The sequence below is a fragment of the Buteo buteo genome, chromosome 12, assembly GCF_964188355.1.
Source record: "Buteo buteo chromosome 12, bButBut1.hap1.1, whole genome shotgun sequence".
Lineage (NCBI taxonomy): Eukaryota > Metazoa > Chordata > Aves > Accipitriformes > Accipitridae > Buteo > Buteo buteo.
Window position 1 is genome coordinate 13587110 of NC_134182.1, and position 23225 is coordinate 13610334.

Consider the following 23225-nt stretch of genomic DNA (forward strand, 5'->3'; position numbering starts at 1 on the left):
CACTACTTCCTGTAAAAAATAACAACAAAAACACACCGAAAATGCAAAAACCCACAAATACTTCAATGAGTTGCTGTAGTTCTGCATGTGTTAAACCAGGGTTTTCACTGCCAAGACTCATTAAAAAAGAACAACCAGAAAACGTTTGCAAAACAGATTGCTCTTATAAAGTGCGTTAACAGCTATTAATAATAGAATATACATCAACCTACTCCTTTTCAGATAATCAATATTAATTAGCAACCTAACTTGCAACTGTTAAGGCAAGCAACCTTGGAGCTGTAATTTGTCAGGTCTAAGCTAACGGTGGGTGAAAATAGGCCTGATAACAGTTACTTCCTTGTCATTTCCTTCCAAAAATGACACAATGCCGTTTCAGCAATCGAAGTAATTTTTATCTCATAAACATACCTCTGAAAATAGATTAGGCCTTATAGAACGATTTTATATTTATGATTGAGCTATTGGGCAGACATCATGTGAAACCTGACTTGGAGTTCACAAGGGCCCCAGGTTACTTGGGAGGAAGTAAGATAAAGGCACAGGGAAATATGGGGAAAGAAAAAGAAAATATTGGGGTAGAGGTCTGGCAACATCAATGCAAGCTTGAAGTCTTATAATTTCATCATTAGGCTTCAGGCATATTAAAAAAAGCTATTAATTTTTTTTATTTGACCCCATCACATAATCAATAGGAAGGATGCCAAAAGCCAGCCATTACAAGGAAGTCACCATGGCTAGGATTAAGACAAGATTAGTCCCTGCACAGACTGGACCATCTCTCATTGCTTTAAATGGGACTAAAAGATAGCAACCTCTTTAATTGCAACAGCAGCAAGAAACATGGGAGTGCTTCAGAAGTACTCCCCCAGAAGAAGATAACAGCAGGGAACGAACAGGGCCAGGAAATATCCATGAAAACTGTAAGCAACCAAGGGAAAACAAGGACAGGAGGCACAGACAGGACTGGAGGGCATGTTTGGGGCAGGATCCAGATGCCTGTCTGGAAGGAGGGAAACCCAGATGTAAATGGGGAGAGGGAACGCAGAAACAGAACAGAAGGCTAAAAAAATAAAATAAATAAAACAACACTGATGCCACAGTAGTAAAGGATAGTTGGAAGAATGAGGGTCACCTGACAACTGTGGCCTTGAGAAGGAACATGACCAGGACAGCCACTTCTTGCAATACAGGAAGACCTGGAGTGGGACAGTGGCATTTCTCCAGCTCAGGCTGCTGGGGAAGGGATAAACGAAGCCCTCTCAGAGAAAGGGGAACGAGATACACACATTCATAGCTCAGGATTAATTTCAAACCTGAGAAAGTATCACACAAAACGAGGCCAGAATATTTTCTTCTAGAGGTGAACGACAAGAGCCAGTGGAAAGTGCTACTTCTTCCTCCCCAGAACCTCATTTTAAAGCCAGTCCTGCAATTGCTAGGGATCTGGCTCACAATTTGTACATGCTTGGGGGCTGGTAATAAAGCTGTGGCGAGAGAAGGTGTCATGGCCTCAAGCTGCAGACCTTGCTAGAACCAGAGCCTCCCTGGCGGTTGTTTTATGAGTAAAGGGGAGAACAAGCTTGCCCTGGAAGAGACGGTACAACAGCAGCCAGCTGCTGTGCCACAAGAGCTGCCCACATTATAGCACACAGATTTACCAATATCCACTCTGCAGAACAGTACTTAAAATTAAACAATATATGGATACTATATATGTATAATGCATGAGGAGTAACATCTTAGGAAAACACTAGCAGCTGAGTGAGCATGACTAAAGCGCTGTCCCATGTGCACGCCAAACAAGTCCCCAGCATTCCACTGACACTGGACAAATACACTTCATCAACTGAATCTGCTAGAACAAACCAGCCTGAACACAAGCATTTCTACCTATCCCATCCTGGCCATGCTGCTTTTCGATGAGAGCGTACACATACCGTTGGTGATGCCACAGTGGGCACCGCACAGCCTCCAGCCACAGCAATGCCAGAGGCAGGCATGCGATGGCAGCTGAACCGCCTGCGTGCAGAGGGGTGCTGGCGCAGGTCTGGCTGAACATGCTCTAAGAAGTCCTGAAAGCAATTTTAATTGCCCGTTCTTGGAGCATAGGTAGACCAGTTCAAACACGTGCAAGTGAAGAAGCTCGTTTACATAACAAACAAGGCATGCATGCAAGGTGCTTTGTGTAATAGCACTGCAGACTGCAAGACCTCTCACCTGAAGAGCTGTATTTTACCAACTGTACACATACAAGACCACCTTCAGGTAGAGAGTAAGCCATTAAATAAAATATTCATAACACAATTCAACAATGGCATGAAAGAGGGTAGTTTGAATGGACAAAGTGCCTAACACTTGCAAAAAAACCTAAGCAGCAAGCAAGTCCGATTCTTGCATACTCCACACAGTGCCAAGAGCCGTTCAAAGTTTTCAGTTCTTGCTTGGGCAGCCATCCTCCAAAGGTTAACTCTACTTGGCAAACAAAACTTAAATGGGGAAAAAAACCAAAAACAAAACAAAAAAACCACCACCAAACCCTCAAGAGCGTCTACAAGGGCTAAATCTCTGAATCCAAGGAAGAAGTAATTTAGTTCTGGTCCTCATACAATGACATCATGCATCTATCTGTTTCCACTGCATTTTCCAACCAACATCCAAAAAGAACAACAGGGATTTTTGAGGCCTGTAAATGGCACAGAGCTCAGGAAGACAGAGGAAACAAAATGAAACACGTAAGTGATAGAGCTGGATAGTCACAGGGTAGATTGTAGGTTGAAAGACAGTGACAATCCCCATGTAATACTACTACGGTGTTTGGCTGTTTGTTATTTGAATATGGTTATTCTAACACCTAAGAGTTTTAAAGACATCTACTCCTCTCTGCCAGTGGAAGCCTCTGAACCAGAAACCGAAAAGAAAAAAGTATCTGAACACTGACTTTTAAGAACACTATTAAAAAAAAAAAATAAATAAATCAGCAAACCTACAGCTTCCTTCAGCACATTAGTGACAGCAAATATTTCAAACTCAAAACTAGAGGTTTTCTATTCATATACACTCTGTCCTAACAAAAATAGTCCGAATTCAAAAATATTGCAACAGGAAAAACAAGTTTTAAAGCGTATAAGTTAAAACAGCTCAGAGATCTTTTTACCTTTCAAATGCGGGGGGGGGGCACAATATCTCAGAACTGACCAAAAACTCTAGCTCATCTGTTACTTTATAAAAAGCTCTAAATTAGTAGGATAAGTATGATCTATCTTGCTAACCCCCACGCCTGGAAAGGCATAAATTTTTGTCTTCTGGACTTTGTACATCAGTTCAACAGGAGAAAGGACTGGGACAGAAGCTGTACTGAACAGAGATGGTCTCTGCTTGGAAGGTCAGAGGCAGATGTAACTTAAAAATAAGTATCTCAATTATTTTCAGGGTTCTGTCAGGGAAAGAAACAGTTGTCTTCAACCCAAACAACAAACCAGTGAGACTGTTTTGTGTAGGAACACGTTTATCTTACCCTCTCTCTTACCTTATCAGACGCATCTCCTCGTCCTATTCAGAATCCAGCAAGTCATAAAATTCCATCTGTAACAAAAGGAAAAGTCCATTAATACCTCCTGATAATCTCACAACAAAAGGCTAATAAGCAGTTCAAGAAAAAAAAAAAAGTTAAACTTCTGCTGCCATTCCAGTATAATCTATACCCCAGGCAAGTTGCCCTCCCATCTGTGGCAATCTGGGAAACCTGGATACAAAGGTATTAAAGATGTTGTAACATGTTCGGTAAGAAACATGCTCTTCCTCCTTCAGCAAGGATAACAGAGGTGGCCAAAGCATACAGGTTGCCCTGCCGAGTCATAAATAAGTCTGCAGCATCCTCTCGTTAAATTAAATGAGCATCAAATTACATAATGTGAATGGTTGTAAAATGAGACCAGTGGTAATGGCTAGCAATAATCACAGCGGTGTTATACATTGTGGAGACTATTTTCCATCAATGTATCAAACCTGGGTATGCAGCACCTTTTATCTCCAGGCCAAGAAACTGTCAGCATGTAGCCTTTGTTAAATACAGTAAAGCATGCAAGAAAGGGATGGAACAAAGCTCTCATGCACAAGTTTAAATGATGCCTACCCTGTACAAGTACGCTTAATTTCCTAACACCTTTACAAACCAACCTTTCATTGCAAAAAAGATGTTTTTATAATATAGGTAAACATGATGCAGTCTGGCATACCTTAGATCAGAGGAAAGAGTACCACGTGCCTACACAGCAAAACTGCAACCTTGAAATTGTCAATAAAATTTACAGTCATGATAGACTCAGGCTTGAACAAACACTTTTCCGTGGCACAATTAAGAAAAGGATACATGACCTGCAATCCAGCCAGTCTGTAAGTCACTAGGGCAGAAGAGAGACCTCCCATCTGGCAACTTTGAAAGGCATAACAGCCTGCCTAGAGTGAGAAATGTGGATCAAGGATCTAAAAAACCAAACAAACCAACCCCTCCACACACCCTTTTAGACTTTTCAGCGTCCTGCCCACAAGCCCTAGAAGCCTGTTAGTCCAGTGCCAGGCTGGAAAAGGCCAGAAAAGTGTAAGAGTGAAATGGCACACTGTATGAGAGAATACTATTTTTAAAAAAACACCAAACAATCCTTAATTTTTCAATCCAGTTATCCAGGGGAAGATATGGCAGGAATAGAAGTGTTTGAAGCAAAGAGGTTTTGTGTTTGCTTACTCTTCCTGTAGTGATGCTACTAAGAGTATCCCTGTGCCTAAAGTACAAAACTAGATGCAAAGAAAACATTGTGTTTTAGTGGTCTGACATCCCTGATTTGCACCCTCACTTCATTTTCCTTGGACACCGGGCAGCTGCGATGCCAACAGACCCCAGTGGGAACCACAGGTGCTCAGCACCATGGAAGGATCACATCCTTCACCGCACTGCACTGCCATTTCCCTGCCAGCAGAACAGGGACGGCAGCACATGTGTCCCCCAGCCAGTGGGGCTGCCTGGGAACCAGGGTCCAAAATGCCTGCTCTGAGATGCTTCTCTTTTTCTGCTTTAAGTGTACATTAGTGTACACTTTAAGTGCTAAAAATAAACCTTTCATCCAGTGAATACCATTTTCTTATCTTCTGATGATGATCATTTATTTTTTGGCATTACCAGAATAATATGACAACATACTTCCACAACTACGGAGGCTTTTTGGATTCTTTTTGGTTTTTTTCTATGAAGAAGAGATCTTTTATCCATGTGACAAATATTTGAACAAGAGAAAGCCACTGACCAAGAGCCCACCTGAGTATCCCTACCCTACTATTCCCCTGCCAACCCAGTAAAATTCCTCAGAGCACAACCTCTTCCTGGCTATTTTCACAGAAACTGCAGCAATCATACAAGAACAATGGGGAAGTTTGTTTTACTCAGAGTAAATGTTTTGCAGCTTCCAATGTAAATATTTTAATTAATGGGGTTTTGTGTTTTGTTTTTTGCTTTTTTTTTTTTAACTCTCTACTGCCTTACTTGTGTTCACATTCACACAATGCTATCAGGTCAGAAGCAGCACTCAACTTCTATAATAGAAAGGAAGAGAGAAATACAACATAAAAAAATGACATGCTGACTTCAGAAAAAGCACCATCATAAACAAATCAAAATTCACTGGGTATTTGCTGGGGGAGATCTGGGATGAAAAGAATTAAAGAAAAATGAGCCTGCTCATTTCCTGCGTCCGGCTGAGGACTTGTGTTAGTGGGCCTATTTTAATAGCCAACTTGTAGAAAACCACAACCTAATCTGTTTCCAAAACAACATTATCAAAACAATGACCAGGCTACAGGGAGAAAGAGATTACTATCTTTTTGCCTCAGCCATCAATACAGTGGCTTCTAACCACCCCATCACTCCACATCCACTTCACAGAAATGCTCAAACCTCCTCTCAGTGATCCATAAACCAAGCGTTCTGGTCTGTGTCAGCAGCATGGGACTCGGATTCACTCTCTCTGGGCAGGACTGTTTTGGTACTACAGAAAGTGGCTGGACAGAGATGCCAAGCCATCCTGCACATGCTCCTCTGGTGGTTTCTGGATCCAGCAGCAGCACCCCCAGGTACAGGCAGTGCTTCCACTCTGAACAGCGCATCTCGCTGCAGAAACCATCTCCCTCCTCTGCATCCAGATACAGGGATAGTTTGGATGCGATATCAGCAGATGGCTGGCATTCAAGATTTTTTTTTTAATTTGCTTTTTCAAATGAAGTGGGACACAAATGGTGCTGTTTCTGCTTTCCCAAAGCCTGACTGAAATGTGAACACGGACCTGTTTGAACTGGGAAGCTCAACCCTGTAGTATGTTTCTGAAGAGCTGCAGAAACTACTGCACAGACCAGTTTAGCCTGAACCAGTCCCACACGTGGCAGCGTTTCCCCTTCCCTGCTTTTATCTGAATGGGAGGTTTTGTTCCTCTTGTACCAACCTCACCACACTTGATGCCCGTTACCAACACCTTTCCAGAAGTTCAACAAGCAGCTCCACAGAAATTGCCTGCCACTGTCAGCAATACGCATGCTACCCTGGGTGAAATCCTCACCATATCTTTCAAGAAATACTGCATTTGTAGTCTTCCACTGCCTCATGCAAGATGTTGTTTGCGTGCTCATAAGACTTCCCAGATTCTGCGATTCTCACAACCACCATCCATCACCTCCAGGCCACCGTGGTGGTGGCACTTGGCCCATCACATCCCACTGGGCAGTGGCTAGCTCTGGAAAGGATTGGAAGAGGCCCACTGCTCTCATTCCTGCAGGGGCTACTAACTGAAGGAAGAGCAATACTTTCTGATTGCAGTTCATTGATAACAAACCTCCCACAGTCCTAAATTAGTAAAGGCTAACTATCAACCACTCCCTATTAGGATGGGGGGTAGCGGGGAGAAAGAACGCCTGGCTAGTAATTGCAAGAGCAGCAGAAGACAACAACGAGACAACTGCTGTTTCTGCACAGTCAGCCTGAGGCTGGTGCTCACACAGAAGGAAGCAGACACAAACAAACACATCACCCCTTCATGGTGTGCACCCACCTCGGTACCTGTCTCCTGTGAAGGGTAAATGGATACCAAAGGGCAACGTCAGCTCCCCTTGTGGCAGGGTGATTCGGAAACAAGTGTTTGCAAGACCTTTCCTGTCCCTGCCAATACCACAAAGTGAAACTAAATCTCCTGATCCTGCATTTGAGTGTTATCAACCACTGCTATGATTGTACACACATGTACAATATCAGCTTTAGCTTCCACACCAGCAAAGACTTTTTTTTTTTTTTTTAAAAAAAAAAAACACCACATTTGTTTCCCCATACTCCCCATCAGATTTCCTGGCTATTAATGCAACATGAAAACACACAGTAAGAATCAAAGTAGTAAGTATCTCTGCTCAAAACAGAGCTCTTGCAAAATAAACTCATACCACTTTTCATGAAAGACCCAAGTGAGGAGGCAGACTTTGCGTTAAGCCCTCAATGTGCATGGACTCTGGAAAAGGAGATCTCTTGGCAAGTGAGCGACCCAAGGCTTATGCCAGTCCTTCCATCTTCCTCTCTGACCTCTTCTACAGAGCCGCTGCACTCTGCTTTTTCATGTGCCAATTTAATCAGCAACGTGAAACTCACACAGTCTTATCGGTGTCTCTGTGGTCTTCTCATCAGGGCAATGAGTAGAAACGCTCCCCCAAGGAGTGGCACATTCATAAGTCTCCCATGCCCACAGGATGGAAAAGAGAGTGAGGAGAGAACAGATGAATGTTAATCTCTCCTCATTGCCTCCAGCAGCAGTCTGTACTCTCCCACGCAGAGAAAAGGGAGGCTGTACAATTTGTGGAGGCCAAACTGGAAAAATGTAGAGAGAGAGAACTGATGGCAAATTCTCTTCTCTATCAATTCTCTTACTGTAAGGAAAGTGAAAGTCAGTCATTGAGTTGCTGATAGAAGATGAGACCACAGGCTCTTTAAGGGGCTGCTTTTATGCAAACTGCAGAGCTGGACTACGCAGGATTCTATCAGTTCAACATATTAACTACCTAAAAATTCTGCTCACACACTGCTTGCACTGTATGACTTCTTATGGGGATTACTTTTATTAACAGATTACATTTTTTGTCTGATCATAGGAACACACAAAAAGGACCCAAGACCACTCTGTTATGGATGTTAATTCACAAATGTAGGACTCCTCTCTAGCCCACGTGACTCCAAACACCTACTTCCTAACAATGAGTAGGTACCCAATAAGCACATGAAATACCAAGCTTGGAGCAGTTGCCACCACACGCACTTCTTTAACTGATTTGTGTCTCAAAGGTGTCTGTCAGCGCAGAGTACTGTACATGCGCCAAACAAGAGCATGGGAGAGAAGCTCTAAGCAGGAAACAGAAGCTCGTCTTAGATTAGCACAGCTCACTCAAGTGTAGTGCTATGCTCAGATTTGGTTTTGATTTGCAAACCTTGCTGTCATTGGCTAAAAGGATGTTTGAAGTTTTGTTAAAAAAAAGCCAGAAAGCTAAAACAAACACACAAATGAAGCTGCCCTGGCAGGAGTTGGTACCTTTAAAAGCTATGTAAGATGCACCTTTCTCAGCCCCTGTTTTACAGCATCCTGCTTCTTGCTTTCCCATCTCCCCTTCCAGCTGAAGGCAGCCACTCTGATTGCCACCTCCCAGGTTTCCAGCACATCATCTTCAAAAAGATGCAGGAGAGAGGGCAAAAAGTGTTTTCCTGCTGCAGGCACCCGAGGCAACACTAATCACCTCTGATCTTGAGAGTCCCTTTCCACCACCCCCAAATCCCTACTACAAGAAGAGTACTTTGTTGCCTGTTGAGATGTCTTACAAATAAGCAGCAAAGTCCAACACCAACTTGGCTCCAAAGAAATTTTAAATGGCACCCTGGTGAGCTGGTGGGCAGGCTTCCAGCTCTCACGATTAATTCCAAAATTAACAGACCTGGAGTCATCATACTGCCTGAAGATGGCAGATCCTACTCTCAAACGCATGTACCAGCAATTGCAGACATGGTTTCGATTACGCTAATACCTGCCCAGTAGGAACAACTCCAAAAGAGTTCACTTGCTTGCCCTAACTCATGATAAATCACAGTAGCAGAGACATACTGCAACTACTAACTTGATCAAGGGCAAGGTGAAAGTTTTTCTCTGGGTAATCTAAAGAAGCAATCTGAGCCTTAAAGGGAAAACTTAAATGAATATTGAGAAAGGGGAAAAAAACCACTATTTAATGTTAGTATTTATTAATATTTGGGCTTCAACTGTAGATAAACAGACAAGAGTCTCTCTGCCTGAGCACATATTTAAGACTGTTTACACATGAAGTCCAAAAGGATGTCCTCATTTTATAAATAATGTGATCTGATGACTACATCAGAAAAAAAGTGCAACTTGAGGCTACATACAGAGGCAAAACACTTGGCTACTGATGTCTAAACAGGGGGGGCAAAGACTAAACATCAGAGTCACTAAAACTCAGCAAATGGTTTATAGTTGAAGCTAAGCACATAACATAGTGCACATTCAACACACCAAACTGTGACTCTTCTTAAACTTCTAAAGCTGTGCTTACCAGCAAGTCATTTTAAGTATTCAATATAAGATTCTCCTAAATGTAAACACTCCATCTGTTACTTATACCTGACCACATAAGCCATCCGGCAATGCCTTACTCCTCCAATGTGGTAGGCGCAACACATCAGAAAGAGCGCTTGTGGAACCACAGGACCAGGTTAACACACAGACAGCATCGGAAGAAGTTGAAACTTCTCTCTCCCAGGAACAAGGAGAAAAGGTTCCCAAAAGATGTACCAGCCGAGCTCAAACCCTGCATTTTTGTTTTGCTTTGTCACATGCTCCCATATGTGCGCATACATGGTTGTAGTTACAAGTGTATGTAATTTGCTTAAGATCAATCACTTTGCATGCTAGGACAGCAGGAGAAACAGAAACCTTGCACACAAGAAATTCATTATCCTATAAAGAAATACTATTTCCAGCTAAAATTTGCTCTAAGTTTAGTCAAATGCACAAACTTTGTTTGTTTCCAGTTTTGTTTCTCAACTGAGAACCTGTGAACAGTAACATAAGAATACCACAAGCAACCTCAAAAAATGGTCAAAGAGGTATTTGCTACCCAAAATTTTGGTTAGACTTCCTAAATTGAGCAAATGATGGGTTTTTTGTGATGTTCCCTGTTGTCTGCTGCAAGCCATAATGCCAGGTCATACTCTGAATACATTGCACAAGGGCACGCTTTGAGTTTAAAAGTGAGAGGCAGTTGAGAGGTCTGTATGCAGAAGGAAGGAATAGAGGCTTTGTTTTTAAAAACACAAGCAGGATACATGTAATTTTGGTGTAGCTAAATTTTGTATAGCTACTGATACTGTATATGCAATATCTGATATACAGTATCAGTAGAAATTATCTGATACACAGCATCAGTAAGGAATATCTCACAATAAAGTAGAAGTCCGTGCTTTTAAGAAGACCTACATTTCTGACCCAGAGGAGCAATGAGGACTGCAAGCATTTAACTTGAAATCAGTGACCACATGTGGTAAGAAAGGCTTGCCAGGATGTGATACTTAATTATGACTTCATCCTGCACAGATCCCTTGAAAAAGGCTCAGCTGAGACATCTTGCCCAAAGCAGCTCCTACAGAGCACAGCCCAACCAAAGAGGAGACCAGTGTGCCAAAAATAACAATTAAAAAAAGTTTTCCCCTCAAATAATGAGGTATCCCTTATAATTCAGCCCTACAAAACCGGATTTGTCAAGTTCTAAATTGGGTTGCAGCAATATTTCATTACAGCATAAATCTTTCTTATACCCTAGTAAAGATGCCTAATAATTTAATATGCTGTAATTTATTTTTTTTTAATCTGGAACTCGTCAAAAGTCGCCTGAAATAGGCATCTCTTTTACAGTCCATTTTCCATATAGGTATAGATTCCAAAATGTAACTGGTTCACATTCTTTGCATGGAAAAACGTTTGCGCAGTGCATTTACATGTAGACTAAGAAAGGTTGTAATTATCTCTCTTGGGTTTCTTAGGTAGGTCAGTGAACATCGTACAAAGGCTTCTGTATTACCTACCCCATGATTTTCATTGAGCATCATTTTTTTTCTGAAAGCAGTAGAACTTCTTGAAAAGAATTACACCAACAAGTAAAAATTTCAGAAGAAAAAAGTGGGATTCAAGAGCCAGAACTTTCGGATTTTTATTATTTTTTTTTTTTTGGAACTTTTAATAAAAAGTTTCACAGCCCTTTCTTTGCTGAAATGGATTACTACAGAAAATGCTGAATTACAACTGTCTCACATACTACTATTTCAGTGGATAACTTGCACAGATTTCACATAAAAAAATAAAAGAAAGGGGAAGATATTTAAATGGATGGGGGAGGAGGGAGATACTGCCAGTAGTTGTTGTTATTAAAATCTTTAATTCTCATTCCCTCACAAATAATCAGGTCTGTAATAAAACAAACACCATTTCAAAGCAGTTACCGTGTCTGTATAAGCCACCATCGTAAAAAGTTAAGAATACAACCACATCAAGCACTACGGAATATATACATTTTTCTTCATGAAACAGATATGATGAAAATGGCTACATAAATTTAAGATTGCTCAAAGCTTGAAAAAAACAGTGATGTCATTATTTTCCTGCTGCTTCGGCGAAGTAAGCACAGTTTACATCCTCACTTCCTGCTGTCCCGGTTTACTTTTCTTAACCCAAGAAACACAGGACTGGCACTGCAGCACTTGTGCTGGAATCATCCGAGGAAGTTGGGATAAGTCCATTTTACTCAGCAATTCTCTTTTAACAGCAGTTCAATAAAACCTGCACCGCCAGGAGTTGAAATAAAAGGTGAACTACCCTCTTATTTGCTATGTCTCTGTGAGCATGCATACTATTTTTTTCTTTACCCTGTTCAGCCAAGGGCCACACCAGCAGTATATAGAGAAGCTAATTCATGGTCCCTATCCTACAAAACCCTGCTAGGAGAAGGCCCCTGAAAGCATCTAAATCGAGTATTGCAGCCATTAAGACCTGTTTGACTAGTCTGTTTATCACATGATTGCACTCCCTGGAGTAGAGTCTTGATACAGGCTTAAGTCAAGATAGTGAGTGTCACAACCATTTCACAGCTTGCTGTCAGATCTTTGAGACAATTTTGAAGACAAAGGAAGAGAAAAACGTAGTGGGCTTTTTTTATTTTGGGGTTTGGTTTGGGTTTTTTTTTTTTTAAACTTCAAGTACTTTACACTGGGGCAAGGCTTTAGCAAAAATGTTATTTTAAGTAACTGACTGACTCACTTTTCCCCGAGATTAAATTATATCAACCAATTCCTAAAGAGCCAGGCAATCTAAAAGCAACTCCCTGCAAAAAAGCTGGGTTCATACCACCCAAGGAACTTCCTAACTCTGTTTTTAGACAACATGTAGCCAACCCTGATGATCTCTTGGTTCCCACACTAAAACAGTGGGAACTCTACTTTCCCCTTTACTTCATTTACCAAACCGCTAAATTTTCTGTGCTCCAGACTCCCCTCAGGGGTGCTCAGGCTGGGGTGGCTGTAGGAAAGGGGAGGTTGTCTACAGGGCTCGGGTGGGCTTCTGAGAGGCTGCAGGGGGTGTCTGTATTTTGGGTTTTTGGAGTCAAATGCTCAGATTAAGACTGGTAACAGGAAACTCCTTAGTTAACAATTTCTCCCAGCATTCCTAGGAAACAAACTGTCTGAATTTTTTTTTTTTTATTAAAAAACCAAAACACCAACAAAAAAACAAGAACCCAGTTGTCTAAGACTAATGCCCAGCCAGTTTCCCCACAGTTTTTAAGAACTGGGTTGGCTTTTCCAGCCTAAGAGGAAGCGAGGCCAGACTCCGAGAGCCATTGGGCTGATACTGATCTGCAGAAACTCCATGGAGCTCAGTAAAATTATTCTGCATTTATTTATAGCTCCACCAATAAACGCTAAATCTGGTAAAAGTAGTTTTCAGATATTGAAACTGTAGTAGCTTTAAAATTACTTCTACCTGATTTCTGACTTGTGAATTGCTCAGATAAAGGAGGGACCTGTCTTAGTTCCTGTCTTTCTAAATTCGCTTCCCCAGGCATGTCAGTTAATTCAGTGCATCTGCTACAATTAAAGTTTACTTTTGTTGTTCTACCCTGTACTTTGTATTTTACAACATCTGCAGTTGTATAGATACATGAAATGCACATTAGCATTTGTTTGTTTTTAAACCACTGGCACACAATATAAGTAATGTAACTATCTGACCTGATCACTAATACTTCAAGGAAGGATTTTTATTCAGTTAGCATTCTTCTTTAAAACACACACACATCCCAAAGAAAAACTACACAACACAAGAAAACACAAGACCTTCTCCCTGCAGTAGTATTTACTTGCTGAGAAAAATTAGTATTTCCCTTAACAGGAACATTTTTATAGCTGGGAAAACAATGCATAAAGAACTGGCTAAATTCACATGCTTGTACATTTATTAGTTAAAATATTTCTTCAAGGAAGTTTAACCAACAGAGTTATGTCTAACATGCATAGTCACAATAAGTAGTGCTGTCCACAAAATACTACCAACAAAAATATTTGTATAAACAGCAGAGGAAAGACATGGTAATGTTTATTACACAGGTGGATCATCTTGCCAATCAGAATGAGAGCTTTCACAGCATTACAATTAACAGTACAAATTTTTAATGATTACAGCCTTGGTTAGTCTTCATACCTGGCAGAGTTTGCATCTACTACTTCCAATGCACTTAGTTGTGATTTTGAAATCAAGGTACACCAATTAAATTATTAAAATCCTCAACATTCACCACTGCCCTCCCTTTCTTCAAATCACAACCGCCCCCCCCCCCCAAAAAAAAACCCCAACACAAAAAAACCCAACCCATCTCCAACACCTCTTCCCAGAAATATGCTTTCTAGGTTTTCATATACAGAAGAGGCTGAAACTTGCCCCAGCTCATCTGCGCAACTTTGATGACTGCATTTTCAAAATAAAAGCCAGGAAATTAGTCACGGTAGAGCAGCATCTCTAGGGGACAGTTTGGGTGGCCACCAGCAAGATGTGCGTGGAAGGACGTGCGAGAGAGAGATTGGTATCTACCACTTCCTCCCTTCCACCCCAAAAAATTAGAATAGGCAAGAGTCCTTCCTCACTTACTGTGCACTCAACCCCAGGTACAGGAGAGGGCCAATGCTGGCGTTCATGCACAACACAGAGAAGGGGCAAGACCAACAGATTTGGTGGGGAAAATCCTCAAAGCCACATGGGTTCACCAGTTTGGTTAAATGGTGATTTTTTGAAGTGTCTCAGAGAGCAGTTTTTACAAAAATAACACCACAAACCTGCAAGGAATGGGACCTCCAGAAGGACAGTCGTTTCCAGTCACCAGCAGCTACATGATACCTGTTTAGCTCAGGAAGGTCACCAGAACATCCACACCCATTAAAAAAAAAAAAAAAAATAAAACAAACAAACAAACACAAAAAAACCCACAAAACAGCCTAAATCACACTAACCCCCCCTAAGGCAGACCCACAAAAAAGGCTGCCCCCACCCCAAAAAGAAAGGGGGACATCACCATGCCCCAAATCACCATAATAGGAAAAACTCACTAGGTTGAAGAGGCTATTTCTCTAGGAGCTGGCCCATGCCCCACCCCCAGCAAAAAAATATGCAGTGAAATTTAAGTGTCTGACCAGACTCACCCTGCAGGCAGCCAGCAAAAGGCAGCGCTCTTCCCAAAGAAATTTTAGAGGCTAAACCAATCGGCAGCTACCCCTTGCACAAACCTGAGCAGCTTCATTTTGGGTATGATCCAGAGCTAAACCAGAGCTGTTCAGCTCTAATCCAACAGATTTCACCTGTTGCACAAAGTACAAGCCCCCTGTTCACCGTGGCAGCTCAGCACACCTTGCAAGTCTGTTCTCCTCAAGGACAGCACCAAAAACAGTCAATGCCCAACAAAGATTATTTTTTTTTTTACCACTGCCTGCAGGTCAACGTTGCAGGCAAGGAGAAAAGCGTCAAGTTTTCCTCCAGAGACCATTTTGCTTGTCCTAGCACCCTGCCAGACCCACCCAGCTTTCCAACATGACTATACCTTTGCAGATGGTGGGTTTTGGGCCCTGGAGGCTGCCCAGTCTCTCTGTGGCCAACAGGCCCCACATCCTCCACCATGCGTCCCGCCAGCGAGAGCAGAGACGCTACCAACACCGGCATGGAAGGAAAAGGAGGAGTGATAGCAACCCAGGATCCAGCCCTGCCTGCTGAAAGATGAGGAGCTGAGCAAAGAAGTGGCTCTCACTGAGAGAGGACCCACTCCTAGCACGCCCTCAGAGCAGCGGCACACCACAGGATGCCATACACAGGGCCCAGCAGCCCTACCCTAGTGGAAATGTGTAATCAAAGCCCACTTTTTCCCACGTTTCCACATCATTCACACCGGATGACAAAAGAACAAAAAGACCCCCTGGGAAAGTGAGGGAAAACTGTGCAGAAAGGCCTCCTGCTAGACTGAGAACATGCCCACCACCAAGAGGAGGGGGAGACATGGAAACCAGTGGACTGAATCACAGGGCCTTAGAAGCTTAGCGGACGGCTGTTCTGCCAACGGAGACATAGTCAGGGAGTAACTTCCACAACAGCTCTGAGACCTACAGATGGCAAGAGGAGAAGACCCTCATCTCTCTGCAATGGCATCACCCCTTCCTAAATGATCTCAGGCAGCCTCCACACCGCTGCAGCACCCTGACCTCACAAATACCTTCCAAAGGCCCCAGCCTAACGCTTTGGCCCGCGTTACCCTGTCTCATTTGCCTCTTCCCACACCTCCCACCGGCCTCCCCTCCCTACCTTGTGGTGCTTTGCATGGGTCTGGGCACAGCAGCATTGCCCAACACCAAGAGGTGAGAGAGCCAGTGTACTCCCTTCCCAACCAGAGCAAGCCCAGGAAGAGGAAGAAGAAGAAGAAGAAGAAGAAGAAGATGATGATGATGATGATGGAGGAACCCCAGAAGGGGCCCCAGGCAGAAGAGCTGAGCTGGGAAGCCAACCTCAGCTGGCAGCAATCACAATTTGACCAAACCCAATTAACCCACCTGCAACCCCAGTTTCTGGTGGGCTCATGACTCCAGACTGTAAGGGCTTCCCAGGAAACTCCATTTTCCTGAATGATGCTCTTCTCCTTTATCCTCATTAACATCACTTGCTTATTTTCTCAAAGCAGGGAAGCTATCATTTCTGCTCAGAGCTGTATAACACAACTAAAGTCTTTGCTTTTTACACTGAGAAGCACCTTACAGAATAGATTTTAGTTGTCTTTGCTTAGAAAAATACGCATTGTTTTCAAGCTTTAAGGGTCTCCCTTTAGCATCTCCACTTTCCAAGCACTAGTATGAATTTTCCACAGATTTTTAACCACACAGTAATTACACAGGCTAGATCCCTTCCTCTGAAACTTCAGATGTTAATTAACAGTGAAACAGCCACGTTAATAGTTTGCTTTTTTTAAGCTTGCTGGGATCATTACTTTAATCCAAATTCATACTGCCAAGAAAGAGGAAAATGTATGCAAGCAACGACAGCAATAAGTAAGCTAGAACTAGGCTGTGGATTAGTAAGAAAAGGAAAAATTGATGGATGAATTATATGGGAATGATGGATTGGGTTATTGAGTCGTATGCATGGATATGACTGTGTGACAGGGCGCATATTTATACCACACACACAAATGTTTGGGAAGTTGGAGTTCCTCTTTTGCCTCCTGTCACGTTCATTTATGTAGACTGCTCCCATGGCTCCTACCAAGAGCCATGCTCTCCAACAGTCTGCACTATCTCCCAGAGATGGAAAAGCCTGCTTTTGTCCCAAATAAGAGTTCACCATTTTTTTTTCTGGGCGTTTTTGGAAGTAAATAAAGGGCTTTTGCATTAGAAACAATGCTCATCATCCCAGGATAAAAGATGATACAACACGAAACCATACAATGCCATTTGTATTCAAAACTCAGCAGCTTCAAGATCAATCTTCTTCAGCTATTAAAACAAGTTAAAAAGATGGTGGGGGGAGGTGAAGCTTACACTTCGGATACACTGCTTCTGATATTTGAGAGATTTAATACAGATACTATCCCATAAACTCTTCAGCATCACATTTATGAGCAGAGGGACACATTTATTTCTGTGGATAGAAAACACGGAGTAGATGACCATCACATCACTGGTGAAAACTGGTATGTCATAAAATAACCCACAGCCACTGAATTTATAAGTTCCTCTAATGAAGTAGCATGTGCCAAGCCAGGCAATCCTGATGAATTATATTAGAAGCCTATAGACTTCCCAGAAATAATGAATTTGCTCAGAGCCGCATCTGCACAAAGACACACATACACTCACACTTCTGAAGGAAAATAAATTCTGACTTCTTACATCAACGTATTTTCACTTGCGCATAAACCTGTAAGATTATTAACTATAATAAAGCTCAAAAATGGATGCTAAAATGGTGTTTGAGGGCAGCATCAGACACTCCAAAAACATACATAAGCTGAAATCCAGTGCACTATATAAAGGCAAGTTTCAACTAGAAAGCTTTACTGTGATTTGTGGTACTTTAAAAGCACTCTTGTAACAATTTTAATAGTTTAAAATATTGGAGCTTAGTCCCAAAGAGATGTAGCTAGCACTAAACTGCCATTTTAATGGAATTTTTGCACCCTCTCTCCATGCTCTACTTTATAAATAAGCCTCTAGACTTCTTATTGATTTTTTTAACATGATAGATTGAGCCTCTCTGGCAGAGAGAGCCAAAGAACAGCACATGAAAAATTACAGGTTCACAGTTTGTGAAAGGGACAACAATAACAAAACCCTCAAGGGAAAACAATTGTAATATAATGCATATATGCCCGTGTTCATTGCTTTTCAGATCTGCACTCAGTGTGTGTGTGTATACATATCTCAAGACCTCTTTATTAAATCTACTGTCAGAAACAATTAAAAGAATATCATACACAGTTATATCACGTGCTATGCATCTTTTTCAGTTACAAACCATAAACTTAACTTCAGTGTCTGACTTGAGTAGCACTTGCTCTGAAGTGGTATAGGACATGCCATCAAAACTATCTCAAAGAAGTTTTGTAGTAGTTCAAGGTCTAGGTTCTGGAGATGCAGAAGTAAAAACATTCAAGAAAGTTTTTTATGGTGTATATATAGCAAGAGCTAGCATAAGTTAATACAGTTAGCCGGTCCTGTGCCAGACAGCTCATGAGGATACTGTCCTGCTGACCCAAATTCTGTAACCAGCTCTGCCCGTGTCACCATCACCAAGTGCATTTGTGGTCAAGCTGTGAGATCACTACTCCTCCTGCAACCCACCTCAGAAACATACTACAGAAACATACAGTGGCAGAATAAAAACTTACTACCCATGTGCATGGATGCAAGTGTAATGGATTCATAACCCACCCACATGAAAAAGACACTGTTAGTTTTCTGACAGAGAGAGGGACCTACTTTGGTCATGTGATCCAGTTTTCAGTTAGGAACATTTTGCAAGGGATATGCAGAACAGCTGATACCACACATTACTTTCTAACACATAGAAGAACATGAAGGAGAACAAAAAAAAAAAAAGGAAACACAACACAATGCTGGCAGCAAAACCTAAACTTAGTAAGTACAATCATAGATATTTAGCAGTCTCTTGTCTTTATCCAATTTGGTTTGTCTCTCCTTACTGCAATGTACTTTTTTAGATCTGGATCTGTTCACTATATATGTGACTAGATTAAAAAGATTCCTTGAACACATGACTGTACAATATCATTTGAATTCTTTGCAGGATCTTGCAAACTCCCATGTGCTTAATTTTAGAAACAAGGACAACAAAAAAAATTCAAAAACCTGACAACAACGTCTGCCATTTCCATATGTGCTCTATATTTTACTAGCTCTTTACCAGAAATGAAAAAAGGAAAAAAAAAAAAAAAAAAAACAAACCACACAAAAAGAATGTTAGGGGCATTATGTCTTCCCTGACACTTGGAAATACAAGAAATTTCTGAATTGTCAGTCTCCTAGAAATCTGTTACACCTGACTGTAAGCTCCCCAACTGATATGCAGAGGAATGGCAATTCAGAGAGCTATCTGTGGGGATGTGAAGATGATGTGACAGGAGTTATCAGGGATACTGGGGGACTGGCCATGCAATGCCCCGAAATGATTTTCAGCGGACACAGCTGCATCATTCCAAGTCCAGAACAACTACAAGTCTCCCCACATCTTCCTCTCAGCAGTTGTTCTTCAGATGATAGAAGGAGACGCAAGATCAACAATTACTACCACAGTAGTAACCAGTGGGGACCTAATACACATGCATGCAGTGCAACGGCAACCAGTAATACAACCCAAACAGCTCAGGATGCTCGACAAACATACAGGGTAAGGTGGGTTCAAAGAGTGTGAGACTACCAAACTAGAGATTTTATGTCACATCTCCAACCAGCTGATACCACCTAAGTCACCAAGCAGGGGTGCAACGCATATCCAATACAGTTCCTGTGGGCTGGTGCACAAATCAGAAGGGACTGTGCTTTTTCCTCAATTCAGCCAAACCAGATATACAGAACCAAAACCAGACCTCCTGACTTGTTCTTGAAGGTCACACCTCTGCAGGTGAACTGTGGAGCTGAAGGACCAGCACTGCTACCAACCATGCTGTTGCTCTGTGAGGAACAAGACCTTCAGAAGCTAATGGTTTCAACCTGGCCTTTTTGCTGGTGCTAAACTCACACAATTCTTTATCCCCATTAAGCATCTGATTTTTAAATACTGCTCCGCCTCGGCTCACAGGCACCTGCTACTGACAATTATCAGAGAACATATGTAAGAAAAAAGAATAGCATATGGCTACACAAATAACTACAGCGATGAAGTGCTCCTTGCAGGCTCTAAAAGGGACAAGTAATTTCACCAGAGTTTTCCAATGGGCCACCTCCACAGTGTGTGCGAGCACCTACCACTCAAACACATGCACATGGACATGTGCCCTCCCAGGGCATCCCTCAGCTCTTCCCCCTCCATCCCCTTTTCAACTGCTACAGAAGAAGAGCTGGGCCAGAAGAGACATTAAAAAAAAATACAAAGTGTGTGAATGGATACCCATAGCTTTTGCATGCTAAGAGCCCAGTCCAAAGCTGTTCCTGCGAGCCTTCCCATTAAAGGCACCCAGAGGCCTCCTCGCCTTCCTCCCAGAGCAGAGCATCACTGACGAGAGGCAGGAGGGGAAGGGAAAACTCTCCACATCCATTTTGGCAATAGGTGGGTTTGTTTCACTGTATTTTTTTTAAAGTAATTGGGATCAGTGCCTTTCTCACTGCCTCAGACCTCCCAAAATAGTAAAGATAAAAAAAAAAAAATAAATCTGCATATAGGACATTATGGCTGGAAATTTAGCAACAGGAGAGTCAGGACAATTGTTATCCTTTTGCTTTGTCTCTGTGCACATTTGGTATACCACCATCACAGTACCAAGTCTGCTACATTCAAATGCATAAATTCAACATCACATTTCCCCCTTTTCTCTTCTTAATGTATTTATTTTTCCTCTGGGAAGTGACTTACTTTAAAAATTGCTTTATGATTAAAAAAAGCAGCAATCAACTTTTCGAAATGTCAACTTTAATGTGATTTCTGTTTCCCTCCTCCCAGCTCCTCAGGCTCTCACAGGAAACCCCCATGCCTCTATTTCACACTTGGCCTCAGCTGCAGCCGTAGCATCAACCCCAGAAGGGCAGCCCCCAAAACCTTGCTGTTTCTGGTAGAGATGAGGCGCACTCTATTCCCTGCCATGAAGCTCAGCCTTTTATGGGACATTCAGGCACAGCCTAAGAGCTTTAGTTCAAAAAACCTACTCAATCTCAGAAGGGCAGGAGGTTTTAACCTGCAGGGCTGAGGGGACATACCTGTGCGACGACGTGCCACAGCAAACTCCAGACCTGGTCACCAGATCTGCCAAAAGGCAACAGGCCATACCCTTGCTTGCTTACGCTGCACCAGCGATCCTGGGAACAACATGGTCTTAGGGGGTCATCCAGTCCAGTTGCACGCATAGCAATGAAATAAGTTACGTTCCCACTGATTTCCAAAGGCTTTAGGCCAGGTCTTTGTTTGTCTTCATCATACAAAATTCAGAGCATTTATGATGAAGTTGTCAATGTGCCACAGTCAGCAAGGGAAGACTCACAGCACAGAGCTAATAACCCAACGGGGAGGAGAAAAACCTCTGAATTTAGCATAGCTGACATAAGCTGTGATGTCATTTCCACACAAAGGCTAGTGAAAAAAAAAAAAAAAAACCAAAAACACAACATCTTTTTTTCAGATCCAAGATACAGAGATATGTAAATTGCTTGGCCTCCATTTCAAATAAACAGTGTGAGATAACCCAAAAACTTAATAACACTTTCAGCGTTCATTCCTTGCTCTTCAGAGGACTCAAAGCCTATGACAGGATCAGATCGCTGGGAGAGCAGCGAGCCAAACCACTTGTACAGGCACGCAGCCTCAGCGCCATCCCACCCAGCAGTGCCAGCAGAGTCTGGTTCTCACTCTTCAACAAGATGTTTGGGTTGGTTTTTTTTATTTTAGAGGAAGTAATTTTAAACAAACTATAAAAAAAAAAAACTTGCTGTAACAACTCTAAAGGATTTTTGGTATGATTATGGCTGAAATTAACAATTCTCTAAGGACTGATTAAACAAGCCAAGCAAAACAGGTGAAGATCAGAGAGAAAGGGCATCTAAGAATTATAAAAGATGCCCAGCTAAATTAACAACAAAATAAACTTCAGCCAAACAGGGAAGAAACCACTGAAAGGAAGTCTGAAAGTACAAAAAACCCCCCCAAATTACTGAATTTGGGTAATTCAAAAAAGGCTGCAGAATAATTTTACCATTTTTAAAAAATACTTTTTTTTTTTAATGAAAACCCCCCACTTTCCCCCCCAAAATAACTCCTTAATACAAACTTTGCTTTAAGTGCTATGCATACCTATTATGCCAGTAAATAATTTTAGAACTTGAGAACATTTATGAGAAAATTCAACCTGGAGGGTAATTTTCCTGAAGTTTCTGCTTGGCAAATGAAAATAGTGTTTTCAACAGATGAATATCCTTCCCTGTAATTGTTATTCTGTTACCATCATGTAAATTGGTGTTTTACACAAATGCAGCTTGAAACCTACCTAATGAAAAAAAAAACCCAACCAAAAATCAAACCAACCTGTACAGGACAGGGCAGAACAGCATTAATAACATGTAAGCACAGGCTTCTAAATAACAAAAAAAAAGTTGTTGCATAATTTATTCATTTTCCTACTAGTTTCACAGATTAAGATAGCAGCACCATGAGATAACTACAAGATTTCTTTTGCCCTTAGCTCAGTAATTTACAAGTCTTCAGGTTTCATTGGGTTTTGTTGCTGTTCAATGGGAAAATACTGTGGAAATAACGCTTACCTGCATTCCCAGTCTACAAAGCTCGCTAACTGCAGCTTGATAGAGGCACATGCCCACCAAGCACCATAAAGAAAGATTTACAGTAAGTGGTGACTAATCTTTAGAGCATATACTGTACATGTATCACTGAGTCAGCTTGAAAGTTCCTTCATTCACTCGAACACTGCTTCTTCCATTCTCCTTTCTCTCTGATCTGCAGGCAGATCTGAAATCTGCCTTCCCTTCATTCAAGGAGAGCTTCTTATTGCCTTAATAGGTAATAGGTGCAGGTACAAAAACTTACTGCTATTGTACAGGATTGAGCTAAAAAACACGGAGTTGCCTACACAGCAGCATAAAACCAAACAAACAGGCAAAAAAAAAAAAGCCCTACATTTTCTTTCAGCAAGAAACTTCTGTGTATGCAAGGAAGGAGCCCTGCAGGAAAGGACTCTCTAGGGGGCATAAGCTGACCCTGCTACTGGAAAAACTTCCCAGCTCCAACTTTTGGCAATCTGATCATACAAAGACTGTGAGAAATGCCCAGTTTAAGCGACCTGGTTTACTGGTAACAAAAGCAGTAGCAGAACAACACAGGCATGTACTA

The 23225-nt window shown here is 41.9% G+C and overlaps 1 protein-coding gene across 5 annotated transcripts in view; it reads right to left on the bottom strand.

Annotated features, from left to right (window-relative positions):
- Positions 1-23225, bottom strand: part of TRERF1 (transcriptional regulating factor 1) — a 104732-nt gene that overhangs the window by 71555 nt on the left and 9952 nt on the right. For all 5 annotated transcript variants that reach the window (XM_075042776.1, XM_075042775.1, XM_075042772.1 and 2 more), the window contains one exon: positions 3530-3585. The gene's annotated coding sequence lies outside the window, so the exon portion shown is untranslated. The remainder of the gene's footprint in view (positions 1-3529; positions 3586-23225) is intronic.